Source organism: Capsicum annuum, chromosome 2 (genome assembly GCF_002878395.1).
Source record: "Capsicum annuum cultivar UCD-10X-F1 chromosome 2, UCD10Xv1.1, whole genome shotgun sequence".
Lineage (NCBI taxonomy): Eukaryota > Viridiplantae > Streptophyta > Magnoliopsida > Solanales > Solanaceae > Capsicum > Capsicum annuum.
The window spans coordinates 78,419,391-78,442,912 of NC_061112.1; positions in this window are offsets into that span (position 1 = coordinate 78,419,391).

The window sequence follows — 23,522 nt, forward strand, 5'->3', positions numbered from 1 at the left end:
ATTTGGGTACAGCTAACCAAGTGCAAACATTTTGACACCAACGATCATCCATCTGCTTGGCTACATCGTCTCCTTCATTTGAATGTTATTCAAGCAAACAGTTATTAATGGAAGCAGTTATATCAACACCATTATGATTAGAAATCGGACTGAAATTTATAACTCTTTTATGTAATTTTCAATTTGTATCTATAGAGTGTGTTGTTAGACACATGTAGCTAATTTTTGTATAGACATCCTAGTATCTGTCATAAGATAAATTTTTGGACGTGCTCCTTTGAAAACTTTTTTAAAAAACTTATTTTTCGTCATTATAGAACTAATAACAATCTCTTATCAAGGTTCTACGAGAAGGACCTTTCATGAAATTTTTAGAATCTTTCTTTTCAATAAAATTAAACGGCAACTCATCAACAACGATCATTTGGGTTAAAGCTTTCCTACTTCGTGCTTGATCAAATGTTCAAGTGCCCAACACTCTTTTCTTTTCACCCGCAGAAGACGATGGATAAGCTAACTTTGGTTGACCATCATCAACAACAATATTAGGATGATAAGGACATAACCTAAGCATATGATTATTCATCGACAAAGTACCATTAACGCTTATAACGACTACATAAAGTTTTTGACAATACATACATTTTGCTTATTAACTTTAATTTTTCGTTAATGATCTTGTTAAATCACTCAACATATTGCCCTAGGTTTCATGACTTTTTTTTCTTTAAAGCTTCAACTTCAACGGTAGCTTCAACTTCATTTGGAGATAAAGTTGAAATATTTTTGTTTGACGTCCCACCTTCATTTATCCTACTTCTAGTCTTTTAAAGTGAAATATTTTCTTCATTAGTTCTCAAGATTTAACCTTAGACCATCAATTTAAATGAAGAATTAAAAAATGGATCAACATCGACAGACATCTTACAAAGTAAGACAATATCGTATCGAAACAAAAATGAATCAACGACTGTGAAGACTATGACTAGACTGATTTTCGCTTGAGGGTGAAATTGATTTTTGCCTTTTTGGTCATTGAGGCCCGAGGGAAAGACTGATTTTTGCCTTTTTGGTCAGTTGAGGGCTTGCCTCTTAAGGCCTTGAGGACTGAGGGAGAGAGTTTGAGGCTGAGAGCTCAAGTTTGTTTGAGTTGTTGGGGACTTGAGGCTGAGACCTCAAGGTCGGTTGAGCTTAACGGACAATGATAGTGAGAACTGAGATGTGATTCTATGACTGTGAGAACTTAGATAGACTTGAAAGGCCGCTGCAAACATAGAGATGGAGAATTAAAGATGGTGTTGGTGTGAATTGTGAAGTGAATTATGGTTGGTGATAGTTGGGGTTATACATAATGACGGGTATTGGATTTCTTGAACTTGGGCCTATTGTTGGGTTGGAGTTTCAGATTTGAGCTGGGTTTGTATATAATTTAAGTATAATAAAAAATTAATATACTATATAGAATATTTTGATTTTTCAATTTAATCTAATTATTTTTTGAAAATCCCAAAATCAAATCGATTAATCAAATCCTTAGAATTTAAAATCAAAATAGATCAAAAAATCATAATCAAAATTTAATTTTGATTTGATTTTTCAGTTTTTTCAATTTAAATTAAAATATGTTCAGTCCTCCGTTCAGCAAATGTGGCATGCCTTCTAAATGATATAGTTATTTTTCTGTAAGAAAATCTTGTCTCAATGAGTCCATCAACTTGACGAATGCAAGTTTTCCCCGTGAAAATGTTCTTAATATCCATTCTACCATTTTAAAGTCTGCTAAGGTAACCGCTGCCTCGTGTTGTTATACCAACACAAAAGGTATGGATGAAATATAAGATAATCTTGTACAAAGCATATTGATTATTCTCGAAATTTTTCATTTTAAATCGTTGAACCAAAGTGAGTTTGAAAATGCCTGTTGTTGATTTTGAAAAATATTTCTCCATCAACCTAGAGGGCTCTGATTTGAGATACTTGAAATCTTCAGTATTATCGATGCATTTCAAGTCGGTAATGACAACAGAATCAAATATGATAAATCTAAGCCTTGACATAAACCTGAAATTCATAGGAATTATCCTGCTTCATCTCACAAATAAAAGACATTTGATTATTTGGCCTTGAAAATTATAATTGGACATGTTGAGATATACACCAAAGTAGATTGGGCGGAATAGCTTCATTATTTTTTCATTCAAAAGCTCTTTAAAATCATCTAGAATATTACAATTACAAGAACTTTCAAACCTAAGACGATGAGGTGGAATATATCCGACAACATAGTTCATACCGTGCATACAGATACATTGCAAGCGGTAGTTAGTATTATGTAACGACTCGAGAACCTATCCCGAGACGTCACATGGTGCTTAAGACCACACGTGGCCTCAAGCTAACCCTCTAATCCTGTCATCACTTTCAGAACTCACTACGACGAAAATCAAGCTAGAGTAAGAAAGAATAATCATGCCATGAACACACTGAAATATGAAGAGATACTGTCCTGTACAATCAAAATACAGAAGTTCTGCACATTCTGGTACTCTAGTCTAACAAAGCCTCTACTACATAAGACTGAGGAGCCATTGGGATAGATCCCCCAACTGACTCGTACTGATCTGAAAGGAAACAACCATCTATTAACAAGACAAAATCAGGGACATAGGTCCTCGAACCATAAGGACTCACCAACTGCAGAAATGTAGATAAAGGTACTCGAAGATCACTGTCGCTGCTGAGGCTGAGCACCTGAACCTACATCACAAGGAAATATAAAACACAGAAGAGTATGAAAATCACTACTTGGAAATGTACTGAGTATGTGGGGGTGTATGCAACATTTTTAAATAATATCATAAATGTAATATAAAATCATGCATGCTGACAATAATGACTCTCTTCGCTTGAATTTCCTGAAACGTAATTTCCATAAATCATCAATAATAACACATGCTTCATGAATCTCATAAATTATTGGACTCAGCTCAAACTCTTTGACTCATGACTTAGAGTTACTTGGTAACTCAAGAAACTTAGACTATTATGGACTAGAGAGATTCTTATAACCGACATAAATTATGTGAGCCTACATGGAGTCCAACGTCTTGCACACGTTGGGGAGAGCTGTTCTATCCTTGCCATCGGAGTAGAACCTTAACTTTAGTGATCACTGTCTTGGCCTTTGGCCCTTAATATTTGTCCTACGGTGGCACGTAGTTCTGAGAAAGTAGGATACACTGAACCCACACTTCCCGCTCGGTGCTAAATACTACTCCCAGACTCAAGCTCAGAACGCGTTAGAAAATCCACCTTAATCAACTCAGGGTCTACCATAAAGACCAAAATCATAAATAATTTGTGAATTCCTAACTTGATTCAACTCAAAACAATCTTTCTCAACATCAAGTGAACTTGCTTATTAACTCATATCAAATGTCAAAATTTCAAGAAAACATCACAATATATATACATATATTCAATAATCAACTTCTCATGGAAAAGCTTAAAATCATGACTGTTATCATTTATCACTTGAAAATTATCAATTCTAGTTCATAGTAGCTATATACAATATACAATTCATAGTATAAGTTTTCAATTTAGGAAATAAAATAATGAATTAGCCATGTCTATCAATCTTGAATAGCTCAATTCTAATAACTCAATCATAAAGTAATTTGGGTATAAACCCACTTTGCACAAATCATGAAATTCCAATAGTAAAAATCAATTATTTGGGCAAAGAATGAAATGATATTCTTATTCAAGCCCCAAATACCTTGATTATGATTTCGAGATGAAGAAACTTGATTGGAACTTCTTTTCCCACTTCTTGAGTTAGGGTTCTTGATGTTCTTGACTTGGAAGTTTTGAATCTTGAACTAATTTGTGAAAACTACAGCTCAATTTGGAGATGTTTAGACAAGAGTTGGATGGAATTTTGGAGAGAAACCTTGGCTTTTTTTTTCTTTTGGATGGAATGGAAGAGGAAAATGAGGATTTTCTCCTCTATTTGTATATATAGTGGGTAAGGACGGGTGAAAAGATCAAAATACCCTTGAGCAAATTCTAAAACTGGAGCCTGATTTTTTGTCCTAGCGCGACGCACCACAATCGCGAACCTTCACTGGATTTTGACAATTGGGAAATTGCACAGTGGCGCGACGCAGTGAAGTCACTTTTGCCACCTTGGTCGTGACTTGGAAGGGCACCGAGACGCAGGAATCGCGTTGGTGCACTAGAATTTGACAATCCTGAAATTAAGCCTTGGCGCGATGCGGTGAAATCACGAAGGCTCACTAAAAAATAACAATTGCCATTTAGGCTGGGTTTGCGATGCATTGAAGTGCCAGTTGGCACACTGTCTCACTAAAATAGCTCTAACTCCTCACCCGAGTGTCGGATTTGGGAGAATTTGGTATCAATGAAAAGCTTATTCAATTCTCCACATGACAAAAATTAGAAATTAGGGAAATACAACATGGTTTGAACATAAATCACTTTGGAAGTCACCCATATTCACTCGAAAGACGAATTTAGGCTTAAGGAACGATCAGGGTATTACACATTAACAACAACATATTCTTAAGACACATAACTTAACATGTTTTGGACATAATACATTTAAATGTATCTACTGTACAAAAATCATAACAAGCTATGTATTAGAAAATGAAACATATTCAGTTAAATTAGATTTATGTATTAGTAAAAGCAAAATAAATATAGTTTGTTGTTTTATTAGTCTTATATATCAGCTGTATGTACCTCTAACACATAGAAGTGTCTGATACATATTATTATGGTATTGGTGGAAAGTTGTATTTATGTATCTAAGTGCAGTAATCATATTGATGTATATGAAATTGAAACATACATTTAGTAAAATTAGATTAATGTATCAGTTGACTTTTTTAACACGATACATTGATTTTATGTATCTCTAACATATAGATCCGACATATTTATAGCATTATACTTTATAAAGAGGGTCATGAGATGTAAGTATTTTTTTCCTCATTGAAGCAACAAAAACAGGCTTTTTACTATTGCTACCAGCAACCTTTCATAACTTGTTCATTATTGAAGGGTCGTTGCAGTATTTTGATCTATTTACATAAAAATTAATGTCATAACAAAATCAATTACAACTGAATTTGGAGTGTTATCATCTAATTGAGTAAGACCAATACTTTATGATGGTCCTGATCCATTAATATGATTAAAATTATTAAAATTATGAATTGACAAACGATTGTCTTTAATTTTTGAAGTAAAAAACTTTAAAAAAATATAAAAACATACTAATCTTAAACTAAAATTTATGAATAAAGATAATGGAGGTTACAAGTAGAAGTTGAAAGTTGTTTGTTGATGAAGTGGATGAGAATACGATTGTAATTCAAAGTCGGTGAGTTGAAAAAATCGACTGATGCATGGCCTTAATTTTGTATGAATTTTGCGAAGCATTTCGCGCGTAATGCTTCGCGCATGTGTAGGGGGAAGCAGTGATCTATCCTAAAATATAGAGAGAGAAGATGCAAAAAAAAATTATAATTAATTTCATGGTTTGAAATTTAATATAATTAATATAATAATAATAATAACAAATTAATGTATAATTTATTATTATTATATAGAAGAGCCAAATTTAGGACGACCAAGGGCAATGTCGTCAATTATCAAAAGATTCAACTTTAAAATGTTGTACATTACATATAGAGAGTACTGAATTTCCAAACAAACCAGTAAATTTTCATAAAATTCTAACAGACATGTGTCCATGAATTGAGAGAGTAGAAAAGAAAATAAAAAATAGTACATCTAGAAATGTGGGCCCTTCTATTATTTTCCAAAAAATAATTTTTTCTTTATTATTTTGAAAGTACGGTCCAGGAATCAAGGTCATACAATTTCTATTGAACTTTTTATTATTTCATTTTTATTTTTATATTATATAGAAATGAGAGTTGGAGGACAATCAAGGGCATAAATGTCATTTTACATCGAAACGGTACAATAATTAGTTAATAATCATATTAACAAAGAATTTCATTAGCCTTTTTTCTTCTAGCTTATGTGTCGACATTTTTTTAATGACCCATTATGTGGTGTAACGACTCTCCCGTCGTTTGTGAAATCTTCTCATCTTCCTTATTTTAGCACTCTCCGTAGTTTGAATACATAATTTATGACTTACGGTGATGATTAGTATCGATATTCTTGAGTATTCGAATGTAATTTAAGTCATTAACGGGGTTATTGAGTTTGAAAAATTTAAACTCGATAATAGTCAACCTTTAGTCAAGACAACCTCGATTTGGTATGTTAATATTTTCAATAGGCCCGGAATGTACTTTTTAGTCAATTTATATATTTAATTTATTTTTATAGAGTTCCGAACAAATTTTGAAAATGTATTAGAAATTTTGAATACATTAAATAATTAATTAAATTGATGGTTAATGAAAATATATTATTTTATTAAAATTAGTAGTGGGCTATATCCACTACTCTTTTATTTTTAGTCATATATGAGATTAGGATAATAAATTATCAGATAAAAAAATTTATAAGTTCAATTATTAGAACAGAGAGGAAAGTAAAGGAAAGAGGCGCGGAAGAAAGAAAAAAATAAAAAAACAGCGTGCAACAGTAATGGAAATCACTTCCTGTTGGTGCTTATTTGAATGGAAATTTCTAATGATTATGTCAATGATTGGTAGTGAAAGTAGATTTAAAAATTAAGGTTTCTGCCTGCACTATATTAAATTGGCACCAGTTTTGAGATAAAGCAAATACAATCAACGTACTGTCTTTCTCGTTATTTTAATGGTCTTATATTTTATGTTATATGATCATGAATAAATTAGATTAACGGCCTAAGTTTTTAGAGTAAGAATTTATTGAACGAGTATTATTAGATTCATATTTTTATGGAGAGTATATATTATGTTGGAACAGATTTTGAATGTTTCAAAACTTTGAGGAAGGGCAAGGCATTTTGGACTAGTGACATTTGAATTCTTCGGTTGAAGTAGTTTACGATTTAATGGAGTTGAGACTCAACTAAATTGTGTGTATGCTCCTAAATTGGATACTTGTGGATTGGTATTCGAACATGCTTGAAATTATTAATGTTTGGATTGTTGATTCGTGTATTAATGTTTATTGAAAATTTACTTGATAGAACTGTCTTATGACTTTAAGTGTACTTGAAAACATGGTACATTGTGTTGTATGCTGTGAGGTTGTGTAAATTAATATTGATAATACTTGTTTATATTTATGTTGGATTGGGTACCACGCCAGAGCGTTTATGTTTATGTTGGATCGGGTACCACATTGGTGCGTTTATATTTATCTTGGATCGGGTACCACGCCGATACGTTTATATTTATGTTGGATAGGGTACCACGCTGGTACATTTATATTTATGTTGGATCGAGTACCACGCCAGGACATTTATATTTATGTTGGATTAGGTACCACACTGGTACGGTATATGAACATAGATTGTTCCCTACAGGTCATGACTATTTGGGCAAAAATAAGTCCCATAGCATGTGTGCACATATTTGTGTTGATTTTGTGGATGTTTACAATATGGTTGATACTCTTGATGGTTATGTTGCTTATATGTGAGCACTGTTTGACCTGTTATTGTTGTGCTGTTGATTCATTGAAAATTTGTTATGTGATGATGCCTGTCTACTTGTTATTTGATTTATGTTGTGTACATGTTATTAAGTTGAGTTGTCCTATGATACCTACCAATACATAGTGGTTTATACTGATACTACCCTGTACTTTTCTTTTGTTGAGTGCAGAAATCATTTTAGAGGCTCATACATGACCTCACCTCTAGAGTTTGATAACAGATCTTGATCCAAGGGTGAGCACTCCGTCTCCAGGCTTCCATGGGTCATCTTATTTGTTATTGTCCATCTTTCGAGCAATAAAATATTCTTTATTTACTTTATTTTGGGATATCTATTTAGACATGGTCTTTGTTAGTAGTTCTTATACGAAGACTTTTGGGTCTTGGGAATTTCAGTTAGTAGATTGTTTGGTTACCGCTTTATTGATGATTAATCCCAAATTATTATTGTTAAGATCGTTTTATGAAAATATCCTTTTAATATTGATTAAGTGATTGGGTAATGGTTTAATTTGGATGGTTCTCCCACAGAAAGGTTAGTATGGGTGCTACTCATGGCTATTTGGGTCATGACAAAGTTGGTATCAAAGCCCTCGGTTCGTCAATCTTGTCGTACAAGAACATGTCTAGTAGAGTCTTGCAGAACGGTACGGAGACGTCTGTACTTTTCTTCGAGTGACTATAGGACACTAGAAAAATTCAAATTCTTCTTTCTTACATGCTATTACTTGAATTCAATTGGTATCTGGCGATTTCAATTGGTATCTGTTAATAAGAACAATGTCAAGTAGAGTTCCGTAGATTGGTGGGTAGGGCCCCACACCCAATCTTCGTAAGGCTATGAGGTATGTAGACGTCATTTTCTTTTCTTTCTCTCCATCGTGTCGTCCTAATCTTGGACTACTAGATTGAATCCAATTGATATCTTAATAATTTTGAATAAAAATTTAGGAGATTTCAATTGGTATCTGTTAATAAGGTCTAAAAGTTATTATTAATAGGTAAAGACTTGTGAAAGTTGTGAACTTATTGATTGCTTGTGTTTGATATTTGACTAAACTTGTGTTGCTAGATTTTTGTCATTGTTGTGAATTATTTTTGTTAAGTGATGAAAATTGACTAAGTTGTTTTTGTTGATAAATATGATGGGATTATTTGATTTCTTGTTATTGTGAAACTAGAAATTCTATGGTGCTTACTTATTTTGGTACTATTATACTGATGAAATTGATGGTATGAGAATTGAGAGGATGATATGAGAATGTCATGTCAAGAAAAGATGGTGAAAAAGTGACATGAATAAAAGACTAAGGTGATATGTGTTTTCCGTAATGAGAGGTTTTTGTTAATGATATTGTGGAGGGACCCTTGTGTAGTTCGATTATTTAATATTATTTAGGGATCCTTGTGTGGTCCGTCCATTGAGACTGTATTTAGAATTTTTGTGCAGTTCTATTATTGAAACTATAATGGGTTCCTTGTGATGACTAGCTAAGTGACATTATCTTTGAGTTCCTTATGTGAACGAATTCTTAATGCTTGGCAAAATAATGAGTTTTAAATAAAAGTGACAAAAATTAGTAGAGGTTGTTGATACCCACAAAATTTGATCGATGACTTGTCTGGAATGTGATATTGGTGATGAGACTGTCAATGACCTATAATAGATTTATTTTGTTTGGCCTTGCTTATGTGCTAGTGGTGTGGGGACCACTCTTGAGGTGATTAATAGTTAAGTAAAGCTCGTAATAAAAATATTGTTAGGTAGAAATAAGAATGACTTCGTATATCTTAAATTGGTGTTAGTGATATAAGAGAGATTTGGCTTGACCATGAAGTGTTTGTCGTTGAAAAATATTGAGTTAGTGATTGTCAGGACATAAGTTGTAGCTGTGGATTTATGCATTAGGAACAATTTTGAGAAGATGAATTATTATTGACTTGACCTTGTGGCTGAATTATACATTTACATGTCCCACAAAGTTGGTTGATATATGACATTTTTAGAGAATAGTAATTTTCATGATAGTGGCAATGCAAAATCAAATGGCTTAGTTACATTCATAAAATAATTAAGGATGATCCTGAATGGGAGAATAAATGAATTATAAAATGGAATGATTGATCTTTTCTTCAGTGATACTTGGTGGATATTTCTTGTTGAGTGGTTAAGGTATGATGATTAGATGGATATTAACAATGTTGTCGAGGATAATGTGTTGTAGGCTCTAATTCTGTGAGACCCGTAAAATGACATGTTTATACCCCTTTTTAATCCTATTATTTTCCCTCTCTAGTTTAGATTAGTTGTAGTGTGGTTATGATATGAACCTATGTTTGAGATGTGGTTTTAGTATTTGAAGCATGATTTGTACATTTAGCCTTATTGGGCTAGTGTTGTAATCTTGAAACCGTAAGTTGGGTAGAGTTTACTTAAGTACCCTTGTTTCTAGTCGAAGTTGTTATCTTAGGCTTAAATATGGCTTACTTGACATCTAGAAGATGAACTAGATACCTTAGCCTGGTTTGGGGCATAGTGTGCCCATTTATGGAAATTGAGGATTAGAAGTGGGATCGTCTTGCCCACTTAGGCCTAGACTTGTGTTAAGTCTTGTGGAATTAGTTGCGGATGTTAGACATAAATGAGGCTAGTAAAACTTAGAATAAGGTTACTTCATAACTTGGTAACTTGCATTGATGTTTTTGGATTGTGGGTTTTGAGTTATAGTTTGATACTTCCTGTGGAAGTGGTATTGGGCATTTAGAGATGATATTGCTCCTAGATACGTTATGTGGCCTATAGAAATGCTATTTTCTCTTAGACTTGATGATTGTCCCATAGAGATGTTATTTCCTCTTAGATATGCAAATTGGCCTAAGAGGTGATTTTCCTCGTAGTCATGTATGATCTATTGATATAAAATATTCTATAGACGATTATATGTCTATCTATACTATGCCTCCAATGTGTGAGATACCTCTTATATGTGAGACGATTAAAGATATACTACGACTTATAAATATGATTATCGATATGAGTTCCGGATTTGTATATGGGCCTGAGGCCATGATTATGATGTTATGACTATTCCGGATAAATTAATGGGTCAAGGGCTGTGTTATGATAATGATTGAATATCCGAGGAGTGTTTACCAGTGTAAAGGATACAATTATAGTTTATGAATATGTATATGTTGTATACACATCTCTCCAGTATGGAATGAAGGAAGATGCGGTATATTGCTTACGACTTTATTGATTGGATACTTGATACAAGAAAGACAACGGAAAGCACAAAAGACACTCCAAATCAGTCCACAATCTTAAGGATCCGAAGACCAAGATGGAGACCACTCTCGGATTCGCTATCAATAAGAAGAATACAAGATACAATGGTGTATCTAACATCAAAAACAGCTACAAAATGTGAGGAACAAGATGAATAACAATAACACAAGTTTCGGATTCAATAAAGGGCCCAAAACAGTCCATTACACAAGATGACAACAACAAAAGTAAAGGATAGATAGTGAGACCACGATTATTACAAGATTAAGAACTAAAGAGTGTATTAAACTCAAAAAACCCTAATGAATGTAATAATCAAAACCACACTCTTACGGTGACCGCCAAGGGAATCAACTCACCTCAAGATCCACCGTTTCCAAGCAAAGATTAATACTAGCTTTTCCAAGCCCTAACTAAGACTAATTGTTCTACTCTCAAGAGAGAGGATTTTTTAATGTTTCAATCTTACATCTTTTATAAACTAAAAGAGAAGACTTAAAATCACCTATTTATAGTGTATTACAAAAGAAGACAAAAAGACCACTTTCCCTTAATGAGAGGGGCAGCCATGGTGTGTAAATACACCATGTGTAATGTCCAAAATACTCTTATTACATCTAAGCAACCTTCCACACATGGGATTACTTTAAATCATGCTCAAAACGGGTCTTCCTTGCACATCCTTGTGCTATCGGGGTGACCAAGTCTTGAGCCTTTAGGTGTTGGCCTCCAAAGATGCCATCAAAATCTATGGTGTCCATTTGACTTGTATCATCCTACCCTCCTTGAAAAGGATTCGACCTCGAATCCATACCTTGCAAAATAAAAGAAAGAACAAACGAGCACAACTTCATCATGGCATGAGGGTTGGAGTTAGCATAATAATAAATATCATCATGCCAAGACGGGACATACTTGAAATATAACCATGAATTCGTTGTGTTAGTCATAAAAAGCTTTGCAAAAACATTACAAAGGGCATGGTTATGACAAGTATCAAGAGATAAAGAGACTACAAAGGACTTAATGGTATCCCAAAGTCCCAAAGGTAATGTTTCTCGTAACTTAGGGACCATAAAGCACAATTGTTTTATTACCTCTTCAAGTGACCTCATTGAAAGTAGTACCATAACACATATAGCATAGTCATTCGAACAAGTGGACCAACCAACAAGTTTCTTACCCCTACATATTATAAGTCCAAAACTAGCATGGATGTTATCATAGGCAAAGAGGTCGTATAGGAAAAAACCAAGTGCAAAGGTATACACAGGTGGAGAAAAGGAATTTAAGCACATATCCATTCTCTTCTCAAAACAAATAGGCAACTTGGCATCCTCAAGTTGGTATTCATGCAATGTAAGCACAAGTGTGTCAAGCAAGGATACACATTTAGAAACCTTACCCCAAGGAGTCAATGACACAGTTCCCTCGGGTTTTTAAGAAAGACTACACATTCCTTACCCTTAAGAGTACTCTCATCTTTCCAAAAGAGATTTTTCCATCTTAGGAAGAATGTTGTCACACCATAGTGGGTTAGAATATCGGCTATAGCTTCCAAGGCAAGCTGTACTATCATTTTCACCACTAGGTTCATTAGGAGTGTTTATATCATCTTCAAACAAGACATTATACCTAAAAAGAGCATGATCTATCCCACGGGAAGATCTGGAACAAGTAAGTTCACTCTCTAAAAGTTCATTATCAAGATTTAAATATGCATTAAGCACATGATTATCCCTATGATATAAGCAAATATTAGAATCAAAGGGCAAGCTTACGGGTTCACTCCTATTCCTTTGATCAATATTTTCAACATCATCACACACTTGAAGTTTATTAATCACATTATACACATCCTCAAGTGGTGGGCAATTTTCACATATAAGTTGATCAACACAAATTTTACAAGATAATGTACTTTCATTCAACACAATGGTTTCAACACTAGGTGGACATAAATCGATCTTACAAGAAGAGTCGATTCGATCATCAATAGGATCAATTAGTGTATCCACACTCACAATATGTACATCATTATCAAGTGGCAAAGAAATAATAGACTCACATATAGGCAAGCTACAGCTCACACTCAATGGGCTACTAGCCACACAATTATCATTCACATGCACAAAAGTGTAAGAGTTAGCTATTTTGCCTTGAAGTCCTTGAGTAGATTCTTCTTTGTCATGGTGTGAAGGTCCTCCACAAGCTTGGGCAGCAACTTTCTTTCAGCATCATTCGCCTTCGCTTGCCATGTTGGTACCTATACAAATGTCCTTGGAAATAGAAGGACAACCAATGTTAGCACAGTTTGGTGGTAATCCCCTCACTTCGCTCCGTATAGCCTCTCTTTTTTCCACTCTCAGATTACCACCTTGCACTCCCTTACTCCTCTTAATCTTTTATCTCTCATAATAATTTAAATTGGAGTAGGTAGGCATTTCTCTTTGCAGCTTGGGCAGCAAGTAAGTCATGAGGTGATTCCCCTATTGGTCTCTCATAACATTAGGCCAATTTTGCACGTTAGGAACTTGAGGTCATGCAAATCAATCGACACCTAAGTATACATGTCCATAGGCTAAGGAAAGAATATCTCACCACACCTCCTCATGGTATTCATATTGGGAGAAGATAACTTTTACCCTCTCGGTAACCTTGAACTCGTCCAATGAGTATGGAATAAGTAAAGGCTCTCGAAACAACACTAAGTAGTTGACCATGGATGGAAGGATGTAGTTTCTACAGTACCTATCATTCAACACAATAAGGCAGCCCGGTATCCCACAAATGGTCACCTTTTCGGAGTGTATACTCCTTCTCGTATCAATATTATAATGCACACAAGTACCCCTCAGTTTTGGAGATGCACACCCTTTTCTTCTCGTTGGACAACCTCCACTAGAGCTAGTATAACCATTCACACTATATCGACCTTGATAAAAAGTACTACAAGGTGGAGAATATGAATCTTCACACTCCGCACGTGCACTCTCATCATAGCTCTCATAAGCTTTGCGAATAAAAGGGTTATACCTAACACCAAATCTAGGTTTGGAGTGAGAAGTGTAAGACTCCTCACATGCCCCAATATTATCATAAGATCCATCACGATGTCCTACACCATGTCCAAAGTTACCATAAGCACTAGGCACTTTATTTACCTCATTTTCTCCCTCAAACAATAGCTTTCAAATCTGCCTAAGTTTTGATCATGGCTATTTTCATAGATTCTACAATCTCTCTCAATTTCATAGCCATAGAAACCCTCACTACAATCAAGGCTCCCAGTTGTAGTTACAATAATCCTCGGCTATCGAAGACATGTTCCTCTTATATCACCTTTGTACCTACACAATGAACAAACAAGATTAATAGTAAAAGCTCCTCACCAAAACTCGTATACACTCACTTTTGTGATTCTCACAATTGGAGCGGCAAATATCGAAAGTTGCTTATACTCCGGTAGTCAATAGGATGTTAATTCTACTTATCAGCCAAAATGGATTCTTGTTTGATTGACTCAAGACACAAAAATAAAAGTTACTTACGAACTTAAAACAAAGAAGTTACTATGAGTTAAAAATGAGAAAAGCATACAAATAATGAAGACACTAAGAAAGGGACTCAACAATTAATCTACAACTAAGTAGGTTATTACTAGTTGTTAATTAATTCTAGAATCAAGACATGAAACTAATGAAACAATAAAATAAAACTAAGAATCTAAAATTTGAGCTTAATTAAAGTTGTGTGAACGGTAAAATGATGATGTGGCAGCCACGTATTGGTTGCAATTTCTACAATTTATTTTCCAAAATCCAAGTCTTAACCCATTTTTAATTTGGATTGATGGAATTTGTTTTAAGGAGGGAAGAATAAGTCTTGGAGCCTTTTTTCAAGTATCAAATTTCAAGACTTGACTTTTGTAGTACCTTTCCTTAAAACATAGACCCTTGTTTCATGGAAAGTAGTTGAGATGTGATGTTTGTATTTTGGTGATTGGGAGTCTTTCAAGACTTATAATTCTTTACCTTTTTCCCTTCACCTTTATAGATCTAGCATTTACTTTATTTTAACAAGGTATGCAGATTGGGAAGAACATCAAGAACAATTCAACAATCACCAAGAACAATAAAAAATAATTACCAAGATCCAGAATACAACCACACGGCCAACTCCATGACAACAATGTTTTCACACGGCCAAGACTACAAAACCACCACCAACGGCTAAGTCTCTTTAGTGTTGCATTTCTGTTTTTAGTTTTACAAGAGATGAAGGTTGTGAAGAACTTCAAGAACAACAACAATACTCTTTTCAAAAACAACAACCACACACACGGCCAAGTTAAGTTTCTCAACAACAATGTCTACAATACGGCCTTACTTGTTCACATTAACATCAATCCTTAAAGCTCAAATCTAGATTGACTCAAAGTGTTAGTGAAGAATAAAACTAACACCACAAATACACAAGACAAATAAAAGACCCATATACCTAGAATCAAGAGAAAATATCGGCCAAGAACACCACAAGAACACAATTTTCGGCTAAGAACACAAAATGGACAAATTGCTATTTTTCTGGAATTTTTAAATTTCAACTTTTTTTTTAAAATTTTCAAGTGAGATAGACCAAAATTTGATCTTGTAGGAACAATATCAAGCCATTCTTTGATACCAAATGATACAAGAAAGACAACGGAAGGCACAAAACACACTTCAAAATAGTCCACAATCTTAAGGATTCGAGGACCAAGATGGAGACCACTCTCGGATTCACCATCAACAAGAAGAATACAAGATAAAATGGTGTATATAATACCAAAACTAGCGACAAAACGTGAGGAACAAGATGAGTAACAATAACACAAGTTTCAGATTCAATAAAAGGACCCAAAACAGTCCACTACACAAAATGTCAACAACAAAAGTAAGGAATAGATGGTGAGACCAAGATTATTACAAGATTAAGAACTAAAGAATGTATTAAACTCAAAAAACTCTAATGAATGTAATAATTAAAACCACACTCCTACGGTGACCGCCAAGGGAATCAACTCACCTTAAGATCCACCGTTTCTAAGCAAAGATCAATACTAGCTTTTCCAAGTCCAAACTAAGACTAAGCGTTCTACTCTAAAGAGAAAGGATTTTTTAATATTTCAATCGTTCATCTTTTATAAACTAAAAGAGAAGACCTAAAATTACCTATTTATAGTGTATTATGAAAGAAGACAAAAAAACCACTTTGTCCTTAATGGGAGGGGCAGCCGTGGTGTGTAAATACACCATGTGTAATATCCAAAATACCCTTATTACATCTAAGCAACCTTCCAAACACGAGATTGCTTTAAATCATGCTCAAAACGGGTCTTCCTTGCATATCCTTGTGCTCTTAGGGTGGCCAAGTCTTGAGCCTTTAGGTGTTGACCTCCAAAGATGCCATCAAAAGATAAGGTGTCCATTTGACTTGTATCAATATTGGTCATGGATAGGAATCTAATATATTAGTTAATAATTCTTGCTTAGTTGAATTACGGTAGCTAACAATGGTTAATGCGTGACTTATGGTGAGGTCAGATCTTGTATAGGTGAAGATCAGTTGGTATTGATGACTAAGTTCGTGATATCTATTAGTCGATAAATGAGGAGTTGTGTGTTAATGAGGCTAGATAATAAGAGATGTTTGTAATAAGAGGTGGCTAGTTAATAACTTTGAATAGTTGCTAAATAGTTAACTAACGAATAGTGAATCAAGGATTAGTTGGTAAACGATGGTTAGATAATAAATAATATCAGTTAATAAAAAATGGTTAAGTGACAAGTAGTAATGTGTTGTCTAGTAATGATTAGCGAATATAGGATGATTAGTAGATAATAATGAATGATGGATAAATGGCAGTTTTGGTCTAGGGATAAACCTTGACTAAATGTTAAATGTTGACTATTAAATAAATAGTCGTTAGTTGCTATCCCGTGAATAAGGATTATATGAAGGATAATGTTTAGGCTAATAACTAGAGGTTATGTGATGACTAGCGAACTAGTGATCCTATTATAATAATGTTGGTTAGCTAATAACGAGTAGTTGAGAAATATTGACTGGATAGATATTTTATGGTGATATGACTATTTTTATGAGTATTCTAGTGTATGTTATTCGACTATTGTGATGATATTAATGCCCGGCAAGGATGGAGGATACTGTTTTGATGATGTTGATACCCGATGAGGCAGGAGGATATACTTATGATATGTTGATACCCAGCAAGATCGGAGGATACTATTGATGATGTGTTGATATCCGACAAGGCTGGAGGTTGATTACGATGATGATGATTCTAATGAGGACAATTATGATGAATTGTGATATTGATTGTGTACTTTACATTCATTCCCGCATGCGCATTGCCTATCACAAGTATGCAACTATATTTATCAGCCGGTATAGAACGGTTGCATATATATGGGTGAAGAATATGTCTTGTGTTATTGTATGCTAATTGAACCTTTCGGGTCAAGGCAGGTGGGGGTACACATAGGCTCGTCTAGGTATTTGATTATCCGTAAGTTGAGGATTAAGGAGATTGCGTCTGTGAAGATCCAGTGAAAAAATTATCCTATTGAGAAGGCCACTTAGGAAACCAAAGCAGACATGCGTAGCAAGAATCCACATCTTTTGTTGATTTAGGTAATTCCTTATTTTCCCTTCTTGTCTTTTCTTTGCCGTTTGAGGACGGACGGTTGTTTAATTGGTATCTGATGTAACGACGCTCCCGGTCGTTTGTAAAATTTTCTCATCTTTCTTATTTTAGCACTCTCCATAGTTTGAATACATAATTTATGACTTATGGTGGTGAGTAGTATCGATATTCTTGAGTATTCGAACGTAATTTAAGTCATTAATGGGATTATTGAGTTTGAAAAAGTTAAACGTGATAATAGCCAACCTTTAGTCAAGAAAACCTCGATTCGGTATGTTAATATTTTCAATAGGCCCGTAACGTACTGTTTAGTCAATTTACATATTTAATTTATTTCTATAGAGTTCCGAACAAATTCTGAAAATATATTAAAATTTTTGAATACTTTAACTAACTAATTAAATTGATGGTTAATGAAAATATATTATTTTATTAAAATTAGTAGTGGGTCATATCCACTACTCTTTTATTTTTGGTCATATATGAGATTAGGGTAACAAATTATCAGATAAAAAAATTTATAAGTTCAATTTATTAGAACAGAGAGGAAAGTAAAAGAAAGAGGCGCGAAAGAAAGAAAAAAATAAGAAACAGCGTGCAACAGTAATGGAAATCACTTGCTGCTAAGGTTAGTAATTGGTGTTTATTTGAATGAAAATTTCTAATGATTATGCCAATGATTGGCAGTGAAAGTAGATTTAAAAATGGAAATCACTTGCTGCTAAGGTTAGTAATTGGTCTTTATTTGAATGAAAATTTCTAATGATTATGCCAATGATTGGCAGTGAAAGTAGATTTAAAAATTAAGGCTTCTGCCTGGACTATATTAAATTGGCACCAGTTTTGAGGTAAAGCAAAGACAATCAATGTACTGTCTTTCTTGTTATTTTAATAGTCTTATGTTTTATGTTATATGATCATGAATAAATTAGGTTAACGGCCTAAGTTTTTAGAGTAAGAATTTATGGAACAAGTATTATTTGATTCGTATTTTTACGGAGAGTATATATTATGGTGGAACAGATTTTGAATGTTTCGAAACTTTGAGGAAGGGCAAGGCATTTATGGACTAGTGACATATGAATTCTTTGGTTGAGATAGGTTACGATTTAATTGGAGTTTAGACTCAACTTAATTGTGTGTATGCTCCTAAATTGGATACTTGTGGATTGGTATTCGGACATGCTTGAAATTGTTGATGTTTGGATTGTTGACTCGTGTATAAATATTTATTGAAAATTTACTTGATGGAATTGTCTTATGACTTTAAGTGTACTTGAAAACTTGGTACATTATGTTGTATGCTGTGAGGTTGTGTAAATTGATATTGATAATACTTGTTTATATTTATGTTGGATCGGGTACCACGCAAGTACGTTTGTATTTATGTTGGATCGGGTACCACGCCGGTACGTTTATATTTATGATGGATCGGGTACCACACCAGTACGTTTATATTTATGTTGGATCGGGTACCACGTCGGTACGTTTATATTTATGTTGGATCGGGTACCACGTCGGTACGTTTATATTTATGTTGGATCGGGTACCACACCGGTACTGTACATGAACATAGATTGTTTCCTGCAGGTCATGACTATTTGGGCAAAAATAAGTCTCATAGCATGTGTGTACATATTTTTGTTGATTTTGTGGATGTTTACAGTATGGTTGATACTCTTCATGGTTATTGTTGTATTGTTGATTCATTGAGAATTTGTTATGTGATGATGCTTGTCTACTTGTTATTTAATTTATGTTGTGTACATGTTATTAAGTTGAGTTGGCTTATAATACCTACCAGTACATAGTGATTTGTACTGATACTATCATGTACTCTTCTTTTGTTGAGTGCAAAAATTGTTCTAGAGGCTCATACATGATCTCACCTCTAGAGTTTGATAGCAGATCTTGATCCAAGAGTGAACACTCCGTCTCCAAGCTTTCATGGGTCATCTTATTTGTTCTTGTCCATCTTTCGGGCAATTCAACATTCTTTATTTACTTTATTTTGGGATATCTCTTTAGATATGATCTTTGTTAGTAGTTATTGTACGATGACTTTCGGGTCTTGGGAATTTCAGTTAGTAGATTGTTTGGTTTCCGCGCTACTGATGATTAATCCCAGATTATTATTGTTAAGATGGTTTTATGAAAATATTATTTTAATATTGACTAAGTGATTGGGTAATGGTTTGACTTGGATAGTTCTCCCACAGGAAGGTTAATGTAGGTGTCACTCATGGCCATTTGGATCGTGACATGTGGCTAACAACATTTTTACTTTCAAGTCTCAACTTAGTCAACCACATTATTTGTGAAGTAATAATTTAAATAAATTTAAATTTATAATCTGAATCTCCTTTGGCAGAATATTAAATTGTTTATATAGAACAAAATTTTTTTTATTTTTATGGAGTAAATGTTGATTTTATATATATATATATATATATATATATTTATTTATTTTCTTATATTTTAAACTTTCTGACTAAAAATTCTGACTCGATCGAAATTTTCAATGCTCCAAGCTTCTAATATTTTAGTTATTTTTCCAAAAAATACTAACACGCATGAACTTGATGGGTTAAAATTTGATGTTGTTAACCTATTTAAATATAATTTTTTTTGTTCCTTATCAAATAATACAATCATTAGTCAATAATCATATCAACAAAGAATTTCATTGGCCATTTTTATCTAGCTTTTTTGCGTACATTTTTTTCAATGGACCCACTATATGGCTAACAATAATTTTACTTTCAAGTTCCAACTTATTCAACCACATTATTTACGAAGTAATGTTTTAAATAAACTTTAATTTATAATTTGAATTTTATTTCACAAAATATTAAATTGTTTATATAGAACTAAAATTATTTTTTTATATTTATGTGGTAAATGTTGATTATTTTTACTTCATATATTTATTTTCTTATATTTTAAACTTTTTGAGTGAAAATTCTGACTCCGTCGAAATTTTTGATACTCCAAGATTTTAATATTTTAGTTTTTTGCCAAAAAAATACTACCACGCATGAACTTAGTGGGTTAAAATTTAAAGTTGTTAAGCTATTTAAATATATATTTTTGTTCATTATCAAATAATTTTACAAAAAATATCATTAAGTCAGTCTATAAATATTTAGAAGAAATAAAAAATAATTACATATGTGATATTCATATAAGGCTTCGAACACACAATTTTTGTATTCACTTACGTGTTGTAGGTATAATCACAATTGACGTCCATGTTAACTCGCAAAACAGACATTTAAAAGATAATTTTTTTAAAAGAGATTAAAGTACATTAAATGGTCCGTGTAAAGAACTTTTACTATATTATATAAATATATTTATATGTAAGCTTTCATAAAAAATGAGATTTGTAATTTTAAAAATAAGATATATAATCCTCCATTTATTCCTTTTTATTTGCTTTATTTGTGTTGGCTTATATTCCTAAATAGCATAAATGTCATTTCACATCTAAATGTTACAATCATTAGTCAATAATCATATCAACAAAGAATTTCATTAGCCATTTTTTTTCTAGCTTATGTGTTTACATTTTTTCAATGGGACCATGTGGCTAACAACATTTTTACTTTCAAGTCCCAACTTATTCAAACACATTATTTATGAAGTGATATTTTAAATAAATTTAAATTTATTATCTGAATCTCCTTTTACGAAATGTTAAATTATTTATATAGCACCATACTATTTTTTATTTTTATGTGGTAAATATTGAATTTTTTCTTCATATATTTATTTTCTTATATTTTAAACTTTCTAAGTGAAAATTCTAACTCCGTCGAAATTTTTAATACTTCAAGCCTCTAATATATTGGATTTCTACCCAAAAAATACTACCACGGATGAACTTGGCGGGTTAAAATTTAAAGTTATTAACCTATTTAAATATAATTTTTTTGTTCATTATCAAATAATTTTACAAAATATCATTAAATTAATCTATAAATATTTTACTAGAAATGAAAAAGAATTACAATATTCATATAAGGCTTTTGAACGCATGATTTTTGTATTCACTTATGGATTGTAGGTGTAATCACAATTGACGTGCATGTCAACTCGCAAAATAGATATTTAAGAGATAAATTTTTGAAAAGAAATTGAAGTACATTAAATGGTCAGTGTAAGAAACTTTTGCTATATTATATAAATATATTTATATGTAAGCTTTCATAAAAAATAAGATTTTTGATCTTAAAAATAGGATATATAATACTCCATCCATTTCTTTTTATTTGCTCCATTTGTGTTGTGCTTATATTCCTAATATTTGCTCCTTTAATTTATCAAAAATAGTTTGAACAAAATCTCCCGATTATGCCTTTGTTCAATAAATCTGATAATTACTGATTTGGAAAGAGGTATAAACTTTAATCAGGAGTATGTTAGTAAAATTACTTTTAATTTTATAGGAGTAAGAGATTTATTAAAGTGTGTGTCTAATTCAAATAGAGTAAATAAAAAGAAATGAAGAGAGTACCATATAATAGATAAATTAACTTGCATGTAAAATTTCTTTAAACTAACATTAAATAACTTTTTTTTTAAAATCTCTCTAATAAAATTTTAACTCCATCAGTATTAATTTGATTTGCGCTCTATTTTTATAGATAATTTTCAACTATCAATAATGTATCTTTAGTATTTTTTATTTCATTTATTATGAAAATGAATATATAATGTATTTATATGTATGAAAACAATCTCTTATCTCCATAATATAAATACGCTATTTTTTTTTAATTATATGGCATATAAGGTAAACAAACTATACTTTAAGAAAATATTGCTCGTAAGATATTATAAAAAAATGTTCATGTACTGACACTTATAATTTTAATTTTTCCTCTTGCATACTTTTCAAATAAAATTGGAAAATAAAAATATTAAAATTAGTTATTTAATTAAAAAAATGTGTTTGACCTGATGTTAAAATAAGCATTAAAGCATATTATATTTTAATTTTAACTAGGGCAATTTAAATAAATTGTAAGCTATTATTTGATTTTAGAAAAATAAAAATATATAGTTTTTTTAAAGTATGATCTCTATTATCATTTTCTATCGTATTTATTTAAAAACATTAATTTAATTTTTTTTATTAACTAATTAATGCTGATAAATACATATAAAACTGTAATATTGAGCCCGTAAAACGGTCCTTCATTATCTAGTTTGAAGTAATTTTTATAAGGGTAAAGGACAAAAATAACACCTAAAACTAAAATAATTCCACAAAACTAGCACCTAAATTTAAAAACCCAGTAAATAGGCATTAAGCATCACAATTTGGCCCTTTCAGTCTTGTGTACTGAGCCGAACGATCTCAAAACACACTTCTGCAACTTATTCTTTCTAACATAGTATGAGCTAACTAACCATTTCAACCAAATCTACTTGATAACGCTAGCAGATATGCTAGCAGCTCTACTTCAACATAGTTTCATCTTTAATGGGTCCATATTTTTTTGGCTCCTTTTCTTTTTAAATAATGCAAAGTTTAATCCATTTCACTTTCAAAAGTCAAAGTAGACGTTGGACAATTCAACTGAACTTTTAGGTAGATTTATAAGTTTTATTCTAAACCATTTACATGACAATCTTTTTTAAGTGATATAACATTATTAAAATAACATACTATTTTTTTTGTTTAGTTTTACTTATTTATACAATAAAATACAATATCATGTACTTTTGATATAATACAATTGTTAAAGATATATAGTTATATAATAATGATACAGTTTCTATACATATACATATTCTATATAATAATTATAGCATTTTTATACATATTCTATACAATTTTTAACTACAATTAT